This window comes from Sinohyriopsis cumingii, chromosome 12, assembly GCF_028554795.1.
Source record: "Sinohyriopsis cumingii isolate HCF-2022 chromosome 12, ASM2855479v2, whole genome shotgun sequence".
NCBI classification, from domain to species: domain Eukaryota; kingdom Metazoa; phylum Mollusca; class Bivalvia; order Unionida; family Unionidae; genus Sinohyriopsis; species Sinohyriopsis cumingii.
Window position 1 is genome coordinate 10,775,334 of NC_142972.1, and position 21,111 is coordinate 10,796,444.

General features: G+C 32.8%; 1 protein-coding gene across 3 annotated transcripts in view; it reads right to left on the reverse strand.

Annotated features, from left to right (window-relative positions):
- The window catches only part of LOC149785999 (EF-hand calcium-binding domain-containing protein 6-like), a 172,160-nt gene extending 165,600 nt beyond the window's left edge, over positions 1–6,560 (reverse strand). For all 3 annotated transcript variants that reach the window (XM_089976282.1, XM_089976281.1, XM_089976280.1), the window contains exon 1: positions 6,460–6,560. The gene's annotated coding sequence lies outside the window, so the exon portion shown is untranslated. The remainder of the gene's footprint in view (positions 1–6,459) is intronic.
- Between the last annotated feature and the right edge of the window lie 14,551 nt (positions 6,561–21,111).

A 21,111-nucleotide genomic window follows, 5' to 3' on the forward strand; every position in this document is an offset into this window, starting at 1 on the left:
CGACCAGTCCTAACACTAACCTATTAATGCTGAGTGCCAAGTGAGGAAGCTGCAAGTGCCATTTATGTAAATCTTTGGAATGACTTGACTAGGGTTCAAAACCATTACCACCTGCATTCGAGGTGGATGCTCTAACCACTTAGGCTATGGGAATGGTAGAAAGCTTCGATTATTACATTATGAGACCATAAATCTGCTTAATGGTATGTAATGCACAATGAACATGTACTCACAACTAAATTCAGCCAAGGTCTAATTATTATCAAGCTACCTACTACATTTATCTCAAACTCCAATATAAGAGTCATTCAATGACAAAAGAACATAACCAGGGGCTGTAACTCTGCTAAATTATGCTGAATGATCACAACTGTAAGCTCAGCTGATGTCTTATTAATATCAAGCTGCACAACTGATTTAGTTGAAATCTATTTCAGATTAATTGAGTTATAATGCAGAAATGAAAGTGAATGGGTACAACAACTAGAAGCTATGAAAGTTCTGAGAGTGACTGTGAGGATTAAGTTGATGTTATTTACATTTGCAACATGCACAATATCGAGAATGTTGGCACACCTCTATGTTACTTTCATGCACTATGACTGAAATTTATTTGGATATTGTACTTGTGATAATGGTACATGATCTAAACACATGGCTAACCAAAATGACTGCCCTGGTCTACTTAAACAACTGGCCTGAATTAGTCTAAAGTACACTTTTCTGAGCAGTTATTAAAACAGGGAAAACAAATGTTTGCCAGACTTGACAATACCAGCTTCTGAAAGTGCAATGAATGAATTACCATATATATATATATAAAATGTAACAAAAAAAAAGTTATCAGCTCATTGTTTTACAATTTACCTCTGAAGTCCAGGAAGTATAAAAATGACCAAACGAAGCTAACAGTTTTTTTTTTATAGGTGCACATCTGAAGTAAAGCCAAACTGTATACTCTATAATCCATAGTACACCCATCCATCATACACCACAATTAAAGGAAATAAAATTTCTTTGAAAAATGCCTAAGATGTATAAGGTTTTATTTTTTTTTAAATAGCCAGTATAACCACTGAGGAAAACCAGGGAAGTTCTTTTTCTTTAAAAATCTAACCCTATGCAAAATATGAAACTGTAGAGTGCCACCTAAATAACAATGCAGAATACTGATCATCAACCTTGGCCAAAATTCTATCATTCTCAAGCTATCAACTAAATTTGGTTGAAACCCAATAATAAATAAAGAATATATCTAGAAATAAATTGCATCAATTAAAAACTGCCCAAATGAGTATGTGAAATGGTGACAATAAAACTCAGCCAAGACTTAATCAATATCAAGTGGTCAATAAAATTTGATCACAAATCTGATAATAAGATAATTTATTGTGTAGGAAATTGAGTGGTTCTGACAACTAGGGACTATAACTCTGATAAACAAAGTCATTAGGTCCCATCAGTAGCTTGCTGCACACTGTACACATAATGTTGTTGAAATCCACTAATAATTATGGGAGTTATTTGCAGAAAAAGTGGGTGGGTCTGTCCATCACGGGCTATAATTCCTTTAAACGCTGATGCATATTGCTGACAATCAAATTCAGCCAAGGTCTCATTATTATCAAGCTACCAAATTTGGTTACAAGCCAATAATAATCAAAGGATTTGTTGCACAGAAAAGAAAGTGGATAGGTTAATCAGGGGCTATAACTCTGCTAAATGATAATCTAGAACACTGATCAGCCAAGGACTCATTAACATCTAGCTGCATACCAAACTTGGTTGAAATAAAATAACTGTTATTCTGCAGAAACAAAAGTAGGAAGGATGAATGGATAGAAGAACAAAAGAACAGACAGACAAACAGGACCAATTTTAATATTCCCGTGTTCTGCTAAAAAAGGGGGGGGGGCAACACAAGTTAAATCGATGTAGAGTCTATAATGATTGACACCACCTTCTACTGCAATATTTTCTATGTTGTAAAAAAGTACACATATTACAGAAATTTCTTAAGGAAAATGTCTTTTACAATTTCAACACATTTTCCTAACAATTAAGAAACTTTAATTTAAAAAATTTCAGCAACTGTTCCATGATTTGTATTTAAATGTGAAATGTTTGAAATACAGTATGTCATCATCATTTATTTCTTTTTCTTCCTATTACTATAAAAGTGGATGGCTGGATACAATTACTGGTAGTCTCAGAATACAGACATCAAGCTTGATTTGGTTAGAGATGTTCATAATTTCAACAGAATTTTGTTTCTCAAGTAAATAGATGTTAACCTAACCTACATCAAAAAAGCTTAATTACCCAGTTTGATATAATAATATCCTCAGGGAATGACCCATTTCAATACAATAATATCCTCAGGGAAATATCCATTCTGATACATTTTCCTCAGCGAATTACAAATTTGATACAATCATATCCTCTGGGGAAAAAATCTTTTATCTTAATTAAAAACATTTTTTTTAAAGTCAACAATAGTAAAAACTTTAAAAATGCAAGAAGATTTTAATCTGATGATACTACTAATAATGATAATAATTTCATACCATGACACTTCTTTGAATTCATTTTTGGACAGAAAAAATGACTGAACTACAACTGGAATTGGAACATGATCTATACTTTAGCATCATTTGATTTAAAGTGAATCTTTATCCACTGGTGCATTGTGCAACAACAGAACAGGGTCTAATCTGTTTTCAGTTTGGTGTAAATTATATAGAACTGCCTCATTATAAGGTACCACAGTACATAACATTCCCTATATATGGACATGGATTCCATTTCATTATTTTACAGTAATAAATTCCTCAGTAAAAGATGACTATTTAGTAGTAATAAATACTTATATATAATATAACTTATAAGCTGACCCATTTTTATGGGACAATTAACAGCATTATATTGAGTTAGTACAGTAGTACATGTTAAATAAGCTAGATTAACAGCATCATGGTGAGGTAGTACTGTACATGGTAAAAGTGGTACATTAACAACATTATGGTGAGGTAGTACTGTACATGGTAAAAGTGGTACATTAACAACATTATGGTGAGGTAGTACTGTACATGGTAAAAATGGTACATTAACAGCATTATGGTGAGGTAGTACTGTACAAGGTAAAAGTGGTACATTAACAGCATTATGGTGAGGTAGTACTGTACCAGGTAAAAGTGGTACATTAACAGCATCATGGTGAGGTAGTACTGAAAATGGTAAAAGTGGTACATTAACAGCATTATGGTGAGGTAGTATTGTACATGGTAAAAGTGGTACATTAACAGCATTATAGTGAGTTGGTACTGTACATGGTAAATGTAGTACATGAACAGCATTATAGTGAAGTACTGTAAATGTGGCTCATTAAGAGCATCATAGTGAGGTAGTACTGAACATGTGGTAAATGTGGTACATTAAGAGCATCATAGCTAGGTATGTTATGTATATTTAATTTGCATTGTTTGTTAGTTGTTTTTTTAAAAATTCATTATGTGCAATGGGTAATTGCTTTTTGGTCTTAACCTTGTACAAAATTAAGTTCATCTTGTTCCTGACTAGAGATACTGATGTTTTTTATTTTGGTAAATAAATAATACACAGCTAATGTTTTTATAAGAGTGTGGGTTTAATATTAGGATCATGACCAATACAAGTAGACATATTTATCTTGGTCTGAGTCAAAGACATTATGTTTACCATATTCTCTATTATAATTTTAGTAACAGAATCTTCTAGAATGAATTTTCCATTAAGTAATAGCTTTTTTATAGAAAATGCAGATTGTTACCCAGGTCAAGCAGAGGGTTTTATAATCTTGTTTACTGGGAAAATTATTTATTCCTGCAATAACATCTGAGGCAGAAATCAGTCTTATTGTTGTGTTCAGTATTTTATTTGGGCTAGAATTATTTATTCAAATTATTATTCTCTGTAATTACAAAGTGGTCATTAATATTATATGACTGAGATATTATAGAAAATTATACTATTTTATATTATGCTGATTCATCAAAAGACTGTCACACCACCATGACACATGCCGCTATTGGCTCATCAACATCTTCAGCATTGGATCTTATTTCAATCACCACTGGAATTTAGTTACAACTTTATTCATTAGGGCTGGTGATAAACCTTTTGGACAATTTGGGATTTATTTTGCATTACTATAAGTTCTTTGTAAATATTTGCTTTAAATTCCAGGAAGATAAATTATTTGTTGAATTTTACAAAACTTGTTTCTTTTCACTCTTTTCTATTGCTTTGTTTAAGACCATAAGGTCATAATTGGTAGTATTATAATGGGTAAATGTAGTACATAATCAGCATTAGTGAGGTTGTACTGCATGTAGTAAATGAACATGATTATAGTGAGGCAGTATGTAATAAATGGGGAACATTTAGCAACACTATTTAGTGAGATAGCACTATACATGGTAAATGTAGTACATTAACAAAATTATACTGAGGTAGTGTTGTACATGATACATGTTTAAAAGTTGGTATACTTGTCTGTGCAGATCATACAAATAATAATAGCTGGGTTTTTTCCACATAGTTCAGCCACACATGCCTCATTTTACGTTTATGACTGCCTGACCAAATAAGATTTGTATTAAAATTTGTCAGAACAAAAGAAGCTTTATTTAAACCATACTGAACTTCATAAGTTTATTATTACCCTGAATAGCAGCTGGGAGTGCACTTAGCCACACAATTCAGCATTCAGTTGAAGTGAAAATTATATACATGCATATACATAGTGGATGATTACAATGGTCAGCTTTGTTCCCCAAAGAGAGACAAAATTGTATTGTGTAAACTATGATGGGTGACTAAATATATTTGCCAGTTCAAGGTTTGACTCTGAACCCATAAGGAGTTAATTCACATTCAGAATTGTAAAGAAATTATCATAGGGCTGCTAACGATTTGAAAAGTATATGTGTGTATATATATATATATATATATATATATATATATATATATATATATATATATATATATATATACACACACACACACACATATGTATATAACATTGGGACTCTTGATGGGATGTTCTGATTCCAATTTTAATTAAGGAAAACAGTGGTAAACTGGTATAGAGGGCACAAGCTCCTGATAATGTAACATTATAGTGTTCATTGGGTAAGAAAAAGTGTCACAGGTATTTCTTTCTGAAAAAGCTTTTGAAGTATTTATATTTGTGTTAAAAATGAATTTTTTTAAAATATACTGACTGAAAATAGTTATAAAGAAAATTCATTTCTTCAGAAATTTAAGCTTGATACTATATTGCAAGTTTTAATTTTTTGGGGTAATATTCTTAAATTAATTTGCAAGGCATTCTAGTCTTTTAATGCATTGTAATAAAAGGTTACTGACATGCCTTAACTATCAATCTTCAAATCAGCAGTCCACTCATTCTATCATTTTATACCCTATAACTGCCATTGCTTCACTTGCTATGATAACAGCTTAATAATCCCTAATTTTAACTTTTAGGGCTATCATATTTGCTTTCATCATTTTGCTTTACTAATAAGCAATGAAATGCAGCTTTACATAATCCTACTTAGCATGTTGTAGTATTGATAAACTGACTGGATACACTGCTTACTCTTGGTACAGAACTTAAGAAAAGTGCTTCAACATTCATGACATTCCATTTTATGATTACGATATTACTTTCATATATTACAATGGCTAACTCATCATGTTAAAATTGATACAGTGATACTGGTAACAGCAAACTAAATGTGAAAGTTTCATCTTAATTAAATTTAACATAAACTGACAATCTTACATACATTTATCCACTCCAAATTAAATTTCTGTCCCTTAACCTGACATTTCTGCAGTGAAATGAACACTACAAACTTGAAAAATTACAACAGCATACTATCATGAACTCTTACTTATAGTAAAAACACCAACCCTAAAGGTACACACACTTCAAGTTATCGCCATAGATTCTTTCAAAATTCTGAATAAGCTTACTTGCAAATGTTTGGATGATTTACTATGTTTTAAACACAATAAATAAAATTTTAGCTATTGAAATGATTTAGATGTCCCACGAATTAAAGCCTCAAAATATGGCCAAAAATCGTTTATCCAAACGCATATCTATGTATAGCTGCCGTTCTATGAAATGAGCTATCAAATCACTTTAGAATGCAATAAAATGTCATTAATTTTGATTGTTATTTCTAGTCTGGAATGGTAAAGATTGTTGTAAATGTAACATCTGTAAAAGTACCCCCCCCCCCGCTATAATGACAACAGCAAATGCTTGTTAACGTTTTTGCCTATCTGTCAAATAACAGTTAATGTCAAAGTAAATAGTCAACGGCATCATTCAAATAATTTACTACTTGAACTACAAGTTTCAGAATATATATACGAAAGTCTAACAAATAAAATGTCACAAACCTTTTATCTGTGTATAATCCGCGTAATTGTAGGCTATCATAAATGTTTATTCAACATGAAAACTTGCAGTTGTACACTGCCGCCTTGTTTAATGCTCCGTTGCCATGCAATGATGAATGACGGTAGCTAATGTAGACTGGTTTACCTTTTTACTAGACTAAAATCCATAATCAATTAAAACAAAGCCCTGAACCAATCAATCCATCCGTGTGCCATAAGCGCATTAATCACATCACAGAAGAACTTATGGGTTATTAGCAACACGGAGATAAACACCAAATCGGAAATACACATATTTTGTACCGTAATACCTATGAAGATAAATTTGGGTGCACACCAATATATGCACCCAAAATATGTAAATAATTGTGTTTGTCGGTTTTTGAGTGTGTTTCGGTGTTTCTAGTAACCGCAACATGATGGGTTCCTATGGTTAAGCTTAGTCCTACAATGTAAGCCTTCGACCCTCAGAGTCATATTTAACGTTTTGGGCGTCGAGGTCTTACGGCCCAAATCATGCCGCTGTGTTGCGTGTTCCGATGACTATAACATGGGAACGATAAATCAAATTTTCAGGGACTAAGGTTAAGCTCTACTCGCTACAATACAAGTTTTATGTACATCTGCAAAGGGGGAACGGTATAAGGTGAAGTTGATTGCATTGTCATGCATTTATGCTACTTTTATATACTGTGACTGAAATTTATTTGCATGTGGTAATTACGGAAAATTTAACGATCTTTAGCAAACAACTATCAGCATGGATGGTCCCATGTACTCGAAAAATCACAGGTACTCGTTACAGAGAAAATTAAAGAGTATATAATATATAAATGGAAAGAGGGCTGGGAGGTAGTACCTTTAAGTTGGGCCCCCACCCCACCCTAGCCCTCCTAATTTGTGTGTAGCGAGCCTCTGGAAAAATCAGCCACAACTAGTCCAAAGTACACTATCTTGAGCAGTTACAACAAAAAAGTTCAAATGAATTTTGCCATAGTAGAAAATACCTGCTTCCAAAAGTACAATAAATGAATTGTAAAATGTATAATAATTTTTTTTTTACAGTCATTTACTTTTTTTATCTTATAAATTTACTTTTGAAGTCCAGAAAGTGAAAATAAACAGGTGGAGCTACCAGTCTTTTGAGAGAAGCACATCTGAAGTAAAGCAAAGTTGTATATTCTGCAACACAAATTATACCCATCAAGCATGAACCAAAGTAAAGGGAATTCAAAGTTATATTAACAGTAACTAATATGTACCAGGTCTTTCCAAAATAGCCAGGATAACAAACGAGGAAAACCTGATAGTTATTTTCTTTGCAAATCAAACAGTTTACAAAACACAGACGTTTAGAGTGGAACATAAAAAGGTTGAAACCAAGAAATGTCATTTTGGAAAAAAATTAAATAAAACTTTTTTTTCCCCCCGATATGCTCAGGAGAGATGTGAATAGATACATTTAGAGGGATGGATTTGATTTCTATGTTTTAATTATATGTTCTGTTTACGATAGAAGAATATTTATAAGGAGAAGATTAAAACCCCAATAACAGTACAAGAACGTTGCATTGAATTCACTAACTTTCCACTTTGTTGTCTCACTGCATTTGTACTGTGTGTACATAATGTAACTGTTTGGAGCATGTTCATTTAAATTTTCTGTTTATTATGTCCATATATAAATATAAATTATTATCAATGCTGTGTGTGCGTGTGTGTGTATGACTACATGTACTTTGTATGTAAATATGCATATGATAGAGGGCCACAAGGAGGATTAGTTCCATGCAACTAATTCTGTCACCCTCTTTAAATAAAAGTCATTAATATGATTTATTATTATTATTATTATTATTAAATTCAAACAAAAAGAATTATCGTGTGAAATGGATGACTGTTTCTGTTACATCAAAAACAGAGTCATAGATATATTCTGAAATAGTGCAAGTTTTATGGAGATCCATTATCCCATATAAATACTCTAAGCTATAATATCTTTGGTTCTGATATTTTCCATTACCAATATTTACTAAATATTTATGTTGCAGAAATTAAGGCATATTTTTAAATATAATTACATGTATTTAGAATTAACTTCTGTTTGGAGAATGATAACATTTGCTATCATGCTTTGGAAGCTGGTTTGCAAAATAGGAATACATGATGTAATTGCATTTGAACCCATTGCTGATCAAAGGATAAGACACTCCTATTTATAACCTTCAGTTGCACTACACCATGTAACACTCCACCAAAACAGTGTATATTACTAACAGGTATTTAAGACTCAATACATATCAACAACTATTAAAATATTGTGACTTAAGATGTTATTGAATGTTATTTATATTATTATATGTTTAATTATAAATATATGACCAAACACTAAAATCATTGTGAAAGATGTATAACAGTAATCATTGGCCTCTAGGTTTGCAGTGCAGGAAAATTAGAACATGCACAGTGTGGATGTGTCAACTTTGCAGGAGATAGTGTGTGCATTATTTTATTGTTAAGCAGAACTGATTCCATTAAAAAACTTGTTATATGATCTGTTTATTGTAATAGTGCAAAATTTTGTAGAAATAATTTAAGAAGAATAATTCCAAAGTGCATTCTGTCAGGGGCAGTCTGATATGTAATCATAAAGTTTAACATATCGGTTTGACTTGCCATGAATTGTTGACTGCGAGTGATAGAAACTGCTCTGTTTGGGGCAAGAATTGAATTTTAATTATGACTCACTTAACTAACAGTTAGAGCTAGATCAAGGGCAGTGCAAGGTCAAAGTCAGTAAAATGAGTTCAGATGAAACAAGGGAAGAAGTTAGGAAGTCAGGGGCCGGTTGAAACAGGTGGCAAAAAGTAATATTTTCCAGAATAGTTGTTAATAAAGGCAGACTAGAGAGGATTAGTCACAAAAATGTTTGCCTGTTAAAATAATAACCCTGATTGGCTGGCTAAGCTAAATGAGGGTGTGTGTGTGCTCCCAGATAGAATTCATGCTTTTAAAGTAATCTCCCTTACAATATTAATCAGTCCTGTTTGTTCTTAACTAAGTAATAGAAAGAACTAAATCTGGATAGTTTTATAAACTTCAACAAACAATTTTGTCTGTAGAATACAAAGTGAAAATATAAAAGGAACTTAGAGTATTGTGAATTAAATTCCAGATAAACCTAAATGTTTGTTTTCATGTCCAAAAGTAGATTGTTTTGAATGAATTCCAATCTTGAATGTACCAACAGTTTTGAATAGTTTGATAGATATAATCCAAGATGTCTTTCAATGAATTCACAATACATCTTATCCCAAAAGAGTGTTTTAGTCCAACAGCCAATGAGCACTTTGTAACTCCAATGAATAATTTAAATAAATGATTTTTCTCAAATTATATCTAAACACAAATAAAGTCCTCCAAAAATACATGTTTTTGGTCAGCTGACTGTCCCTGTTTCTCATTGCCAACCCTAGCACACACACATCCATAAAAGAAAAATAGCAAAAGATAGCACTATATATATATATATATATATATATATATATATATATATATATATATATATATATATATATATATAAAATGTTAAAGTAATAATTGACCTGCCTATCCTAATATTATAACTATTGCAATAGGAAACACATGGGGGTGGGGGGTGGACTGAAGAGTGATTCCATAGAATGATAATAAAATAGGAATAAATAATGACCTACCCAATCCCTTGTATATAGACCTGACCTGACCTATGACAGAATAAAATAACAAGGATGTGGGCAAGTTTACCATCAGATTAGTAAACTAGTTCTCTTCCAGAAAATACCAAACTTGTAAACAAGGTCAGGCCTTGATTTTAAATTGAAATAAACATCATGACAGAAATCTGGTAGACAGTAGACTTTCCCAGGGAAAACCAAGGTCCTGATCTTAAATCCAAGTAAACATGTTGTTTACAATTGATCAATATCTTAAAGTATAATCTAAAGTTATGGGCAAAAGTTATCTCTAATATATTGTTTATAAATGACCCTTACAATCTACAGTCATGGACAAATGTTGAACACAATACTGATATATATAAGTTAATGTATGTATAATTGTAATGCTTAATAAAAATATCTTTGACACTTTAAATAGTCTTCAGCTCAGATCTCTTTGGCTAGGCATGACATACCTTCCATTGAAAAATAGCTTTATCATAAGTCTTATAATAAGTAATCGAAAAAAGTGAGAATCAACAAGCTTTGTAAAATTCACCAAATAATATTTTTCCTTGAATAAAAAGTGAAAATATAAATAGAACTAAAATTATTACGAATTAAATCCCAGATAATATTAGAATGACCAGCACAAGTCCTAATGAAAAAAGTCCTGAATATAAACTTAAGTCATATTCCAAATAATTTCAAATGCTGAAGGCACTGATGTGCCTGTGGCCTATAGTCTCAAATGTACTAATGATCTGAATTGTAAAGATGTACCAACAGTCTTTTCTTGAATCACAGTAATATAAATCGAGGTTTCCATTTTTTTATTCTCTATAATTCCCAGTTATTGCTCATTTCCAAGAATATTATAGATGAGCACTTTGTTGGTCCAGAGAAGAATATTTTGAATAATTTCAGCCCAAATAAAACACTGAAAACTAAGACACAAAAAGAGCCAGGATGTAGGACAAAAGTTCATTTCCAGGGCAATCCAAGCTAAAATTAGACGAGGTCTGTTACTAAAGTTATAATAAAGAAGATGGTAAACACAATGTCCTTGTGATGGAGACCAAGGTAAATATGATAATGAGCCTAATATTAAACCCCTTACATAGAGAAAATATTAACTATGTATTAGTAGCTTTAATAATTGTTTAAAAATTCAATGAGTTTGGTCAGGTAAACAATGAACTTTATTTTTGAACAAGGTCAGTTACAAGGTACAATATTTCATAACCCACAGCATATAATGAATAAATAAATAAAACTAACAAGCAATGCATATTAAATACACATAACACATACCTATGAGTAACTGTTTCATCCAGATTTCTTTATCTAGTCATGACATACCTATGAGTAACTGCTTCATCCAGATTTCTTTATTTAGTCATGACATACCTATGAGTAACTGTTTCATCTAGATTTCTTTGTCTAGTCATGACATACCTATGAGTAACTGTTTCATCTAGATTTCTTTGTCTAGTCATGACATACCTATGAGTAACTGTTTCATCCAGATTTCTTTGTCTAGTCATGACATACCTATGAGTAACTGTTTCATCCAGATTTCTTTGTCTAGTCATGACATACATGAGTTATAGAATGCATGACATTAAAGCAATATACATGACATTAACAAAAATCATGCCAGCTTTTTTAAATAAGAATCTTTTGTTATTTGATGTTTTACTACCAACTTCTGAAATTGTGTAATTCTTTATTTTTACATTTTTTGAACATTGCTTTTAAATCTGCACCATGTAGCCATTATTGTGCTGACATGCCATTAATGCCAATATACCAATAATATCAGTTCACCTCCAAATAACGACCTTAACCTGTACAAAGTTTTGTGGCATGAGATGGAAAACTGAGACTAGTTATGTTGACAAGATCATGCTGTACACTACATGAAGCTGTACACTACTTCATTCTGTACACTACATCATGTTGTACACTACATCACGCCCCTAGTGAAAAAAGGCAATAACTCAAAAAAAGCACTGCACTGTAATTTATTAACTTGCAACCTTCCAATAATCCTGAGGATTATAACATTTCCCAAGTTTCATGGTTCTCCAATCAAATCTTTGAGACTAGTTGTGTTCATAAGATTACATGCACACTGTATTCAGCTGCATGGCAACAAGGGCAGTAACTTGCAAATATTGCAGGAGCATTGTAATTTGTTTATATGTGAATCATCAGGTGATGACCGTAATATTTATTAACTTTTATGGCAGTCCATCAAACTGACAATTTGTGCTAACAAGATGGTATTGTACACTGCATTAAACCATGAGAAAAAGGGGCAATAACTCTAACAAAAATTGCAGGAGCAAAGTAATTTGCCAATATGCACATCTTCAGATCATGAATATAACATTAATTTCTTAAGTGATCCAGTACAAATTTGAGACTGATCATGTCCACAAGATTTTGTCATGTACCACAGTCAGCTACTGACAAAATGGGCAATAACTCCATTAAACATTTTTCTTTTCAAGGTAGATTTACAGTAATGAACCTGCCTGTGAGAAATATATGTATATTATCTGACTAAGGGAATCACTTTTGAAATATTGGAGTGTTTAATGATTTGAAATGTAAGTTTTTCCACATGTATACTTGATATCAGTCAATTATGAAAGCTAATTCATACATGTACATAAATTGTGAGGTGAAAAGAATAGTTTGGATTACTTAGTTGCCACTTGGTCCATTAGGTCAAATAAAATATGAGTGTTTACACTAATATACTACAAAAAAATTTGGATTCATTGGTCAGAATAAGAATTTTTATGATTTAACTTTTCCCCTTCCATCTACTGAAAATGAACCACATTTACATTCTTTTGCCTTCTCGTGGGTCGGTGGTTCTTTCCGGGGTTTTCCCGGGTTCTTCCTCCACCATTAATACTGGCCGCCATGTATAGCCTATCATGTGCTGACAAATGGCGTTAAACCCTACAACAAGAACAACAACAACAACATTCCTTTGAAGAAAAAATACTTTGTCAGTATTACAAAACATAATTATGTGTTTTACACTAATTGGATATACATTCTATGCAATTACTTAATTTTGTTTTTTATATAAATTTCAACTGACCATGACCAGCAAACAGCATGTGAGGGCATCCATTATTAAATCATGCCCTTTAGTCTATGACCAGTATGTGCATTTTGGGAAATAGTAAATTTCTAAAGTAGTTTATACCACCAATGAAGGAAATACAAAATGAAATGTCACAACACTCGGAAAATTTATCTTTCTTAAATTCTGCTTTATGTTAAAAAAAATATATTGATGACATCAGGAAAACCAGAGGATTCATTTATTTAGGTTAACAACATTAATTAAGTTTGGAAGTGATTCAGAAGAAAGGTTTATTGGGTTATTGTTTTCTTTATTTTTATTAAAGTCCAAAAATACCATATATAAATTTTAAAAATGTTTGACTAATATTTAATACATGAAATGCCATGCAGTAATGGTTATACATGTGATAAAATACAAGGATTTCAAGAAATTTAATATAGCATTATCATTTTAAGATGTTAGTTACTTTTAGGTTTTGTTGGGCAGTCAGGTTACAGGTGCACATTAGATATGCACTAATCTCGTTTTAAGCACAACATTGCCGATTCATTCACAACATTGCTGATTCATTCAGAACATTATATAGCAAATATTGGTGTGCATAAGAGATATAGTCAATACCCAGTTTAAATTGGGCAAAGTGTGAATCACATTCTGAGAATTAAAAAAAAAATCCCCAATACACAAATAAAAGTTACTACAGTGGAGTTGAATATTAGGGATTTTAATGTTTGCTTTTTATTATTATTTGTGGACACCTCCATGCCATTTGCAGCCTATATGGCTTATTGGAGCTTTAGAGATGACCCTTCAAAACATGTCTAAATATCAAAGGCTTTGTAATTTTGATTTTAAATTCTAAATTTAAATTTCAAAATTAGATCTCGGATTTTTAGAATGAATTTTGATAAATTTTGTGCATTATTATTTAAATAAAGTCAATCAAGATTTTAATTTTGAATGTCATTTTAAATTAAAATTTTGATTTGGGGTTGAGGTTCCTCTGTTCCTACCACATTCTTAATCATCCAGGTTTTCTATGTGTAAGGTTTTTGAGCAAGTACTCTCCTCCCTTCAGGTATTTCCTGTTGGGTTTCCTAGCCCTTCCTCCCTAGGTAAGTTTCTAATCCACCTTTACCGTTAGCTCTTTCTGGTTGTATTAGTTTCTTTTTATAATTTAATCTTTATATATTATTTATTCTGTTTTTAAAAATAGAGCTTTGTTTGGGTCAAATTTCCTGACTTATTATTTTATTCTGTTTTTAAAGATAGGGCCTGTTTGGATCAAATTTCCTGACTTATTATTTTATTGTTTTTAAAGAGAGGGCTTGTTTGAGCTATTATTTATTAATTATTCAAAAAGTAGTTTTAGTGCCAGAAGGTGGGCAACATCCTTACCTGTTCAGCTTTCTGCATCTGTAAAATAAAACGTATTATGTGTGTATGTGTTTTAAATTATTTTTAAAAAAATCTTTCTCTAGGAATGGCCTTTGCCTCTGCCATGTGGTCGGGTTTCAGTTTATGTGGTGGTATTTCTTTTTGTACTGTCTTTTGTATTGCTGGTTTTTTTTTTAATGCTGGTTGTGGCATTTTCTTATTATCATCATTTCTGACTGGATTGCCTTCTACTAGTAATTTTATTCTGGTAGCATGTACTGCTCTTCTGCATTTCCTATGAAGACCAGTTGATAGTACACTGTTCTCTTCTTTCTTTCCTTCTTCCTATCTTTTCCCCAAGAGAGAGAGAGAGAGAGAGAGAGAGAGAGAGAGAAATTTCCAGAGTCATCCTCTTCTTATTAGATTTTGCCCATTCCAGTGTCATCTGGGGATTTGCTTTGTGTTATGTCCCTTGAGGCAATGGTTATGATGCTCTTGTATGGCTATATTTTTATGTTACCTGCTTATTCTTGCCATTAGGTTTCCTTTCTATCTTCTGTTGGCATCTGCATTGAAGAATCTCAGTAAGACCAGCATTTTTTCAGATTTTGTTTTTATAGGTACTTGCTGAATTGGTCATCAGGTACTCGCTGTTTTTGGTCATTTAACATGTTATAGGTACTCGCTGTTTTTGGTCATCTAACACGTTACAGGTACTTGCTGTTTTTGGTCATCTAGCATGTTATAGGTACTCGCTGTTTTGGTCATCTAGCGATGTGCAGTCTTGTGAGCTATGCTCATGTGATGTTTCTTCACTTCTTTTTGCAACTATGTTAGACAGAATCTGGACTGAAATATTACCCCATAAGCACTTTTATATTAGTTTACCTCAGAATTTTTCTTTTTTATTTTCATGTTAAAAGAAGGCTCATTACTTACATGGATAAAACATTTCTTTATTTAAGACTTTTAATTTTTTCAAAAATATTTGTGTATATTTTCTTGAAGTTTAAATTACATATTATTCAAATTAAGCCCCAATGTGTGTTATTTTTCAAATTCATGTTACTTGTATTAAAATTCACATATTCTGTATTCTAACTTGTTTGATATTTAATTTTAATCAAGGGGAGAACTTTTTTCACAATGTAAAACCCATAATTCTCAAAAGACCTGATCACACATTACTTCCCATTCTGTAAACTACTATTATGGCCACTATAGCAGCTACGGTTAGGGTTGGGGTCAAATTACCTGACTTACTAACCCTAACCCTAGGCCGCTACACCGTTAGCATGGTCAGCAAATCAGATGGAAAATTCTCAGGCAGCATCGGAATGAGCTTAATCCATCTGAAAAACACTCAATTCCAACTCAGTTGAGTTATGATATTGGAATGAGCTCAATCCATCTGAAAAACACTCCATTCCAACTCAGTTGAGTTATAAAGCAGCATCATTTCTTCATTACAGCTGACAAGCTAAACCAATTTTTTACCAGTATAGGAAGTATATATTCTGAATAAGAACAAAATGGTAGTAGTAGTTGTTGTTGTGGTAGGGTTTAATGCCATTTTTTAGCACACGATAGGCTATACATGGCGGCCAGTATTAATGGTGGAGGAAGAACCCAGGAAGGAACCACTGACCCACAAGAAGCTACTGGAAGCTTTCTCACATACCCACATTAGCCGAATCCAAGACTCGAACCCACGGAGACAGAGGTGAGATGGCAGTGATCCGTAATGGAGAGCGCTTTAGACCACTCGGCCACTTGGGACCCCCCCCAAATGGTAGTACCGTATTTTCCGGCCTACAAGTCGATGCGGAGTATAAGTCGAATTGACCAATTTTGTAAATTTTCCATCCTTCATCCATATATAAGTCGATTCAGAGTATAAGACGAGGCCAGGTCAATAACTTGGCTTTGTATTTTATACTAGTAACTTCCGGTTGCATGAATATTGATGGTATCGTTGTATGATATTCCATATTACTGGCAATCGTGAAATTGCATTACCGATGCTAACATGCTTGTGATTTTACTTCTGAACTGCTATATTTTGTTATCAATTGACACAGCTGAATAAACAGTCCATGCTTGTTTTATTATAATTGAAAGCACATCCATGTTGTAGTTCATTTTATTACCTGTAGTTACGAACGTAACTTACACAAACTTTTCAATTTCTATCGTAAGTTTGAAAGTCACGGACTCTGTTAAATCGATTTGTATATATATATATATATATATATATATATATATATATATATACTATTTTTTAAGTGTTTGTTCTGTTTGGACTTGGATATAATTAACATTTTATTACTAATCTATTCAATGATATACCCCACTATTATCTTTATCGGCGAGTTCGAATACAAAGTAATGGGTATGATCTCTTGTCCTTATAACAAATTTTGTATGGACAATGACTTCAATAAAATGTTGACAGATTTTCATTTCCCTAAAAAAAAGCCTCATTTCCCTACTGGCAGCCTCGCTGATTTGACCTATTCTGTCGATTCTTACCCTCAATCTGGTTTCAGTTATAGCCAAAGCGCTAAGCATGTTTAATTACCATGTAAATAACACTGCATAGCCATGTGGTTGTTGTGACAATGTACATCGTAATTAAAACAAGAATGAATTGTTGATTTAGAGGTGTTTATTGACAATGGAATATAGTAGGCTCGTAATACATGAGGATTATCACAATCGTCAGGTAACTCAAAATACCGTCTTTTTTCTCTTTGCAAAAGCTACAAAAAAACCCCGCCCTGAATAAAAGAATGATCTTGTACACGGACAATTTTTTCATCTCTCACTCTCTCTCTCTCGTGCGCACACACACAAGCACGTGCGCGCTCACAATATATCTGATTTTAGTTTAGTTTAAACCATATTTGTTTTAATTATGATATCCATTGCAAAAACAGCCACGTGGCTATGCATGCTATGATTATTCCTTCCAGTTGAAACCAGTCTTGAGTGCAAGATTCAACAGATGAGAACTTTACAAGTTCCAGCTTTAAAGCCGCTGTGTAAGACTTGTGTGATTTGACGGGAGGCATTGTGAGATAAGTTGTATGATTTGTACGGGGATATTTATATGAATGATTATGACTGAAAAGATTGATCAAAATATACCGAACTCATTAAAATGTGCCCGTACTATAGCAATGAAAACAATGCCCATGGCTGAATTCATTATTTACATCTAGAGAAGGGAGTGGGCATCATTTCCTGTTGTACTTAATCCCATTGATATTAAAAACGGGTAGCGTAATTGATGCGGATTAATGATAAAGAACAATGGGGTACCGGCAATATGGTAACTAGTATCGGTAGCTAAAGCCAATATCAAGGTCTAAACAATTGCGGCAACTGGCTTTGATTGTTGTTGGAAACCAAAGACCAATTTATCAACAACTGGTATAATCAAAGAGAGACACCAAATCGTCAGCTGGTTAAGAATGAATATAGGTGAAGTGTTGACATTACAATTTGCTTTAAACTGAATTGCGAAACTAAAAATCATGGATCACTGATGATCTATGAGTACTGGTAGTCCATCTATATATCTGATTTTAGTGTAGTTTAAACCTAATTTATTTGAGAAACTTTGTCAAATACAATTAGAAACATATGATTTGGGGGATTCAGTAGAATGCATGATCTACATTATTTTATAAATAATCATAGAACGCTCGAGTTAATATGGATTACATCCCTTTGTAGGATCAATTGGATCAATCAAAAAGCTATGCCGGTAATTGCTCACGTGTGTCCAACATTATACTGGAAAATCAAATATTAATGGACCAGTTATTTCATATCTTTTTTTTTAGGAACAAACAATATGCTTTGAATCAGTACAGTACACTATAGAGTATAGACCGTAAGTGTGCTATGCAGCCTGGTGAAGTTTTTACTGGTACGGTAAATTGTTTTCTTTTATTTTATGTTTGAGAAATAAGAAAAAACACGCAGAATGCAAAATAAATAATGACAAAACTTACAAATATAAACGCAGTCATATTAGTTTATGACAATTTATTGACATAGTAATTTAACACGAATTTGTACTTCTATGTGACCTGTTTTCAATTATGCCGATTATAGAGCAATGTCAATATCATACCGGATACTGTAATCCATATATAAGTCGATGCAATTTCAATGACACAATCCATATATAAGTCGATTCGGAGTATAAGATGAAGACCGAACTTTCAAGTCAAAAAGTATCGACTTATACGCCAGAAAATACGGTAATCCTGACTGAACACCATCATAATTTTTGTAAAGGCTAGAATTCCTGATGATCTATAATTTGCCCTAAATATTGTCAGCGAAAGTGATGTTCTCGACACTCTTAGTGAAAACAACACAAAAACATTGTGTGGTACAGATGAGGTTTGAGGTCTATACATTGTGTGGGACAGAAGAGGTTTGAGGTCTAGACATTGTGTGGTACAGATGAGGTTTGAGGTATGTACATTGTGGTACAGATGAGGTTTGAGGTCTGTACATTGTGTGATACAGAAGAGGTTCGAGGTCTGTACATTGTGTGGTACAGATGAGGTATGAGGCCTGTTCATTGTGTGGTACAGATGAGGTTTGAGGTCTGTATATTGTGTGGTACAGATGAGGTTTGAGGTCTGTACATTGTGTGGTACAGATGAGATTTGAGGTCTGTACATTATGTGGTACAGATGAGGTTTGAGGTCTGTACATTGTGTGGTACAGAAGAGGTTTGAGATTGTACATTGTATGGTACAGATGAGGTATTAGGTCTGTTCATTGTGTGGTACAGGTGAGGTTTGAGGTCTGTACATTGTGTGGTACAGATAAGGTTTATGTGGTACAGATGAGGTTTGAGGTAGCCAAAATCCCTACAGTTATGAGCTTCATGTTCTACTTGAGTAATATAAGTATTACTTAAGATATCGTTCCAGATGAACTAAAGAGTGCTATCCCAAACTTCCATGTTTTGTGACAGTATGTCTCTCTGTGTGATGTTTGTTGAGGTCTGCAGATCTAAGAAAATAGTCTAAAATGAGAGGCAAAAACTCCAGTTATTGAAATGGCATTTATTTGCCTTAAGAAAATTTGGATGTGTTATTTAAAGTATGTAGAATGTCAATATTACTTGACATTACTGTAAAGATTCATCTTGATTCTTTTCTCCATTATCACTGTCATGAACTCCAGTGATGTCACAGACTCTGAAACAAGGGTACTACCTCATGATGCAAAGTATGGCTTTCAGCATTGTTAAGTTCATGGATTTTTGGGAATTCTTTAAAATTGTCTTAGAATGAAAATCTTTGTAATGTCTTTTCTTTTTACAGTTTGAATGCAGATGCAATTAAATAAAAACTGGTCTCAAACCTGCAATTTTTCAAATGTTATTTTTTAATGTGCGTGGACTGTCTACATGACTTGGCAGTCTGATTAAATTCAGACCTCTACATGGAGATCTAATGGACACCAATAAAAAGGTCATAACCTTGTCATTCACTAGTCAAAAGTAATTGATAGATGCATGCATGACACATAACAGACTCTGCATGATGGATGCAGGGCACACTGTAAGTTCATTTGGTCTTAATGTCGGATGAGCTAAATATCACTTAAAAATTATAGGTTGGTATGCATTCTCTTGGCTACTTTTAGTTAAATATCCAGCAGAAGTAAGAGCCAGTATATAGAAAAGTATGAGTAAAAGTAACTAACCATCTATAAAACATAAAAGTATGGGAAAAAGTACCCAGTAACTACTTGTCCATGAAATAGAAAAGTATGGGGAAAAACACCCAGTAACTACTTGTCCATGAAATAGAAACATATGGGAAAAATACCCAGTAACTACTTGTCCATGAAACAGAAAAGTATGGGGAAAAATACCCAGTAACTACTTGTCCATGAAACAGAAAAGTATGGGGAAAAATACCCAGTAACTACTTGTCCATGAAACAGAAAAGTATGGAAAAAAATGCCCAGTAACTACTTGTCCATGAAATAGAAAAATATGGGGAAAAATACCCAGTAACTACTTGTCCATGAAATAATAGATGAATAATTAAAAATTCATCAAATTTGCACAGGTTGAAGATCATATATACTTATTATCATGAACTGTAATATTACAAATTTACATGGATTTGGTTGTTGCCCTGAATCATGAATTTAAAGTTTAATGGGCTACAAATTTACATGGATTTGGTTGTTGCCCTGAATCATGAATTTAAAGTTTAATGGGCTACAAATTTACATGGATTTGGTTGTTGCCCTGAATCATGAATTTAAAGTTTAATGGGCTACAAATTTACATGGATTTGGTTGTTGCCCTGAATCATGAATTTAAAGTTTAATGGGCTACAAATTTACATGGATTTGGTTGTTGCCCCAAATGATGAATTTAAAGTTTCATGGGCTACAAATTTACATGGATTT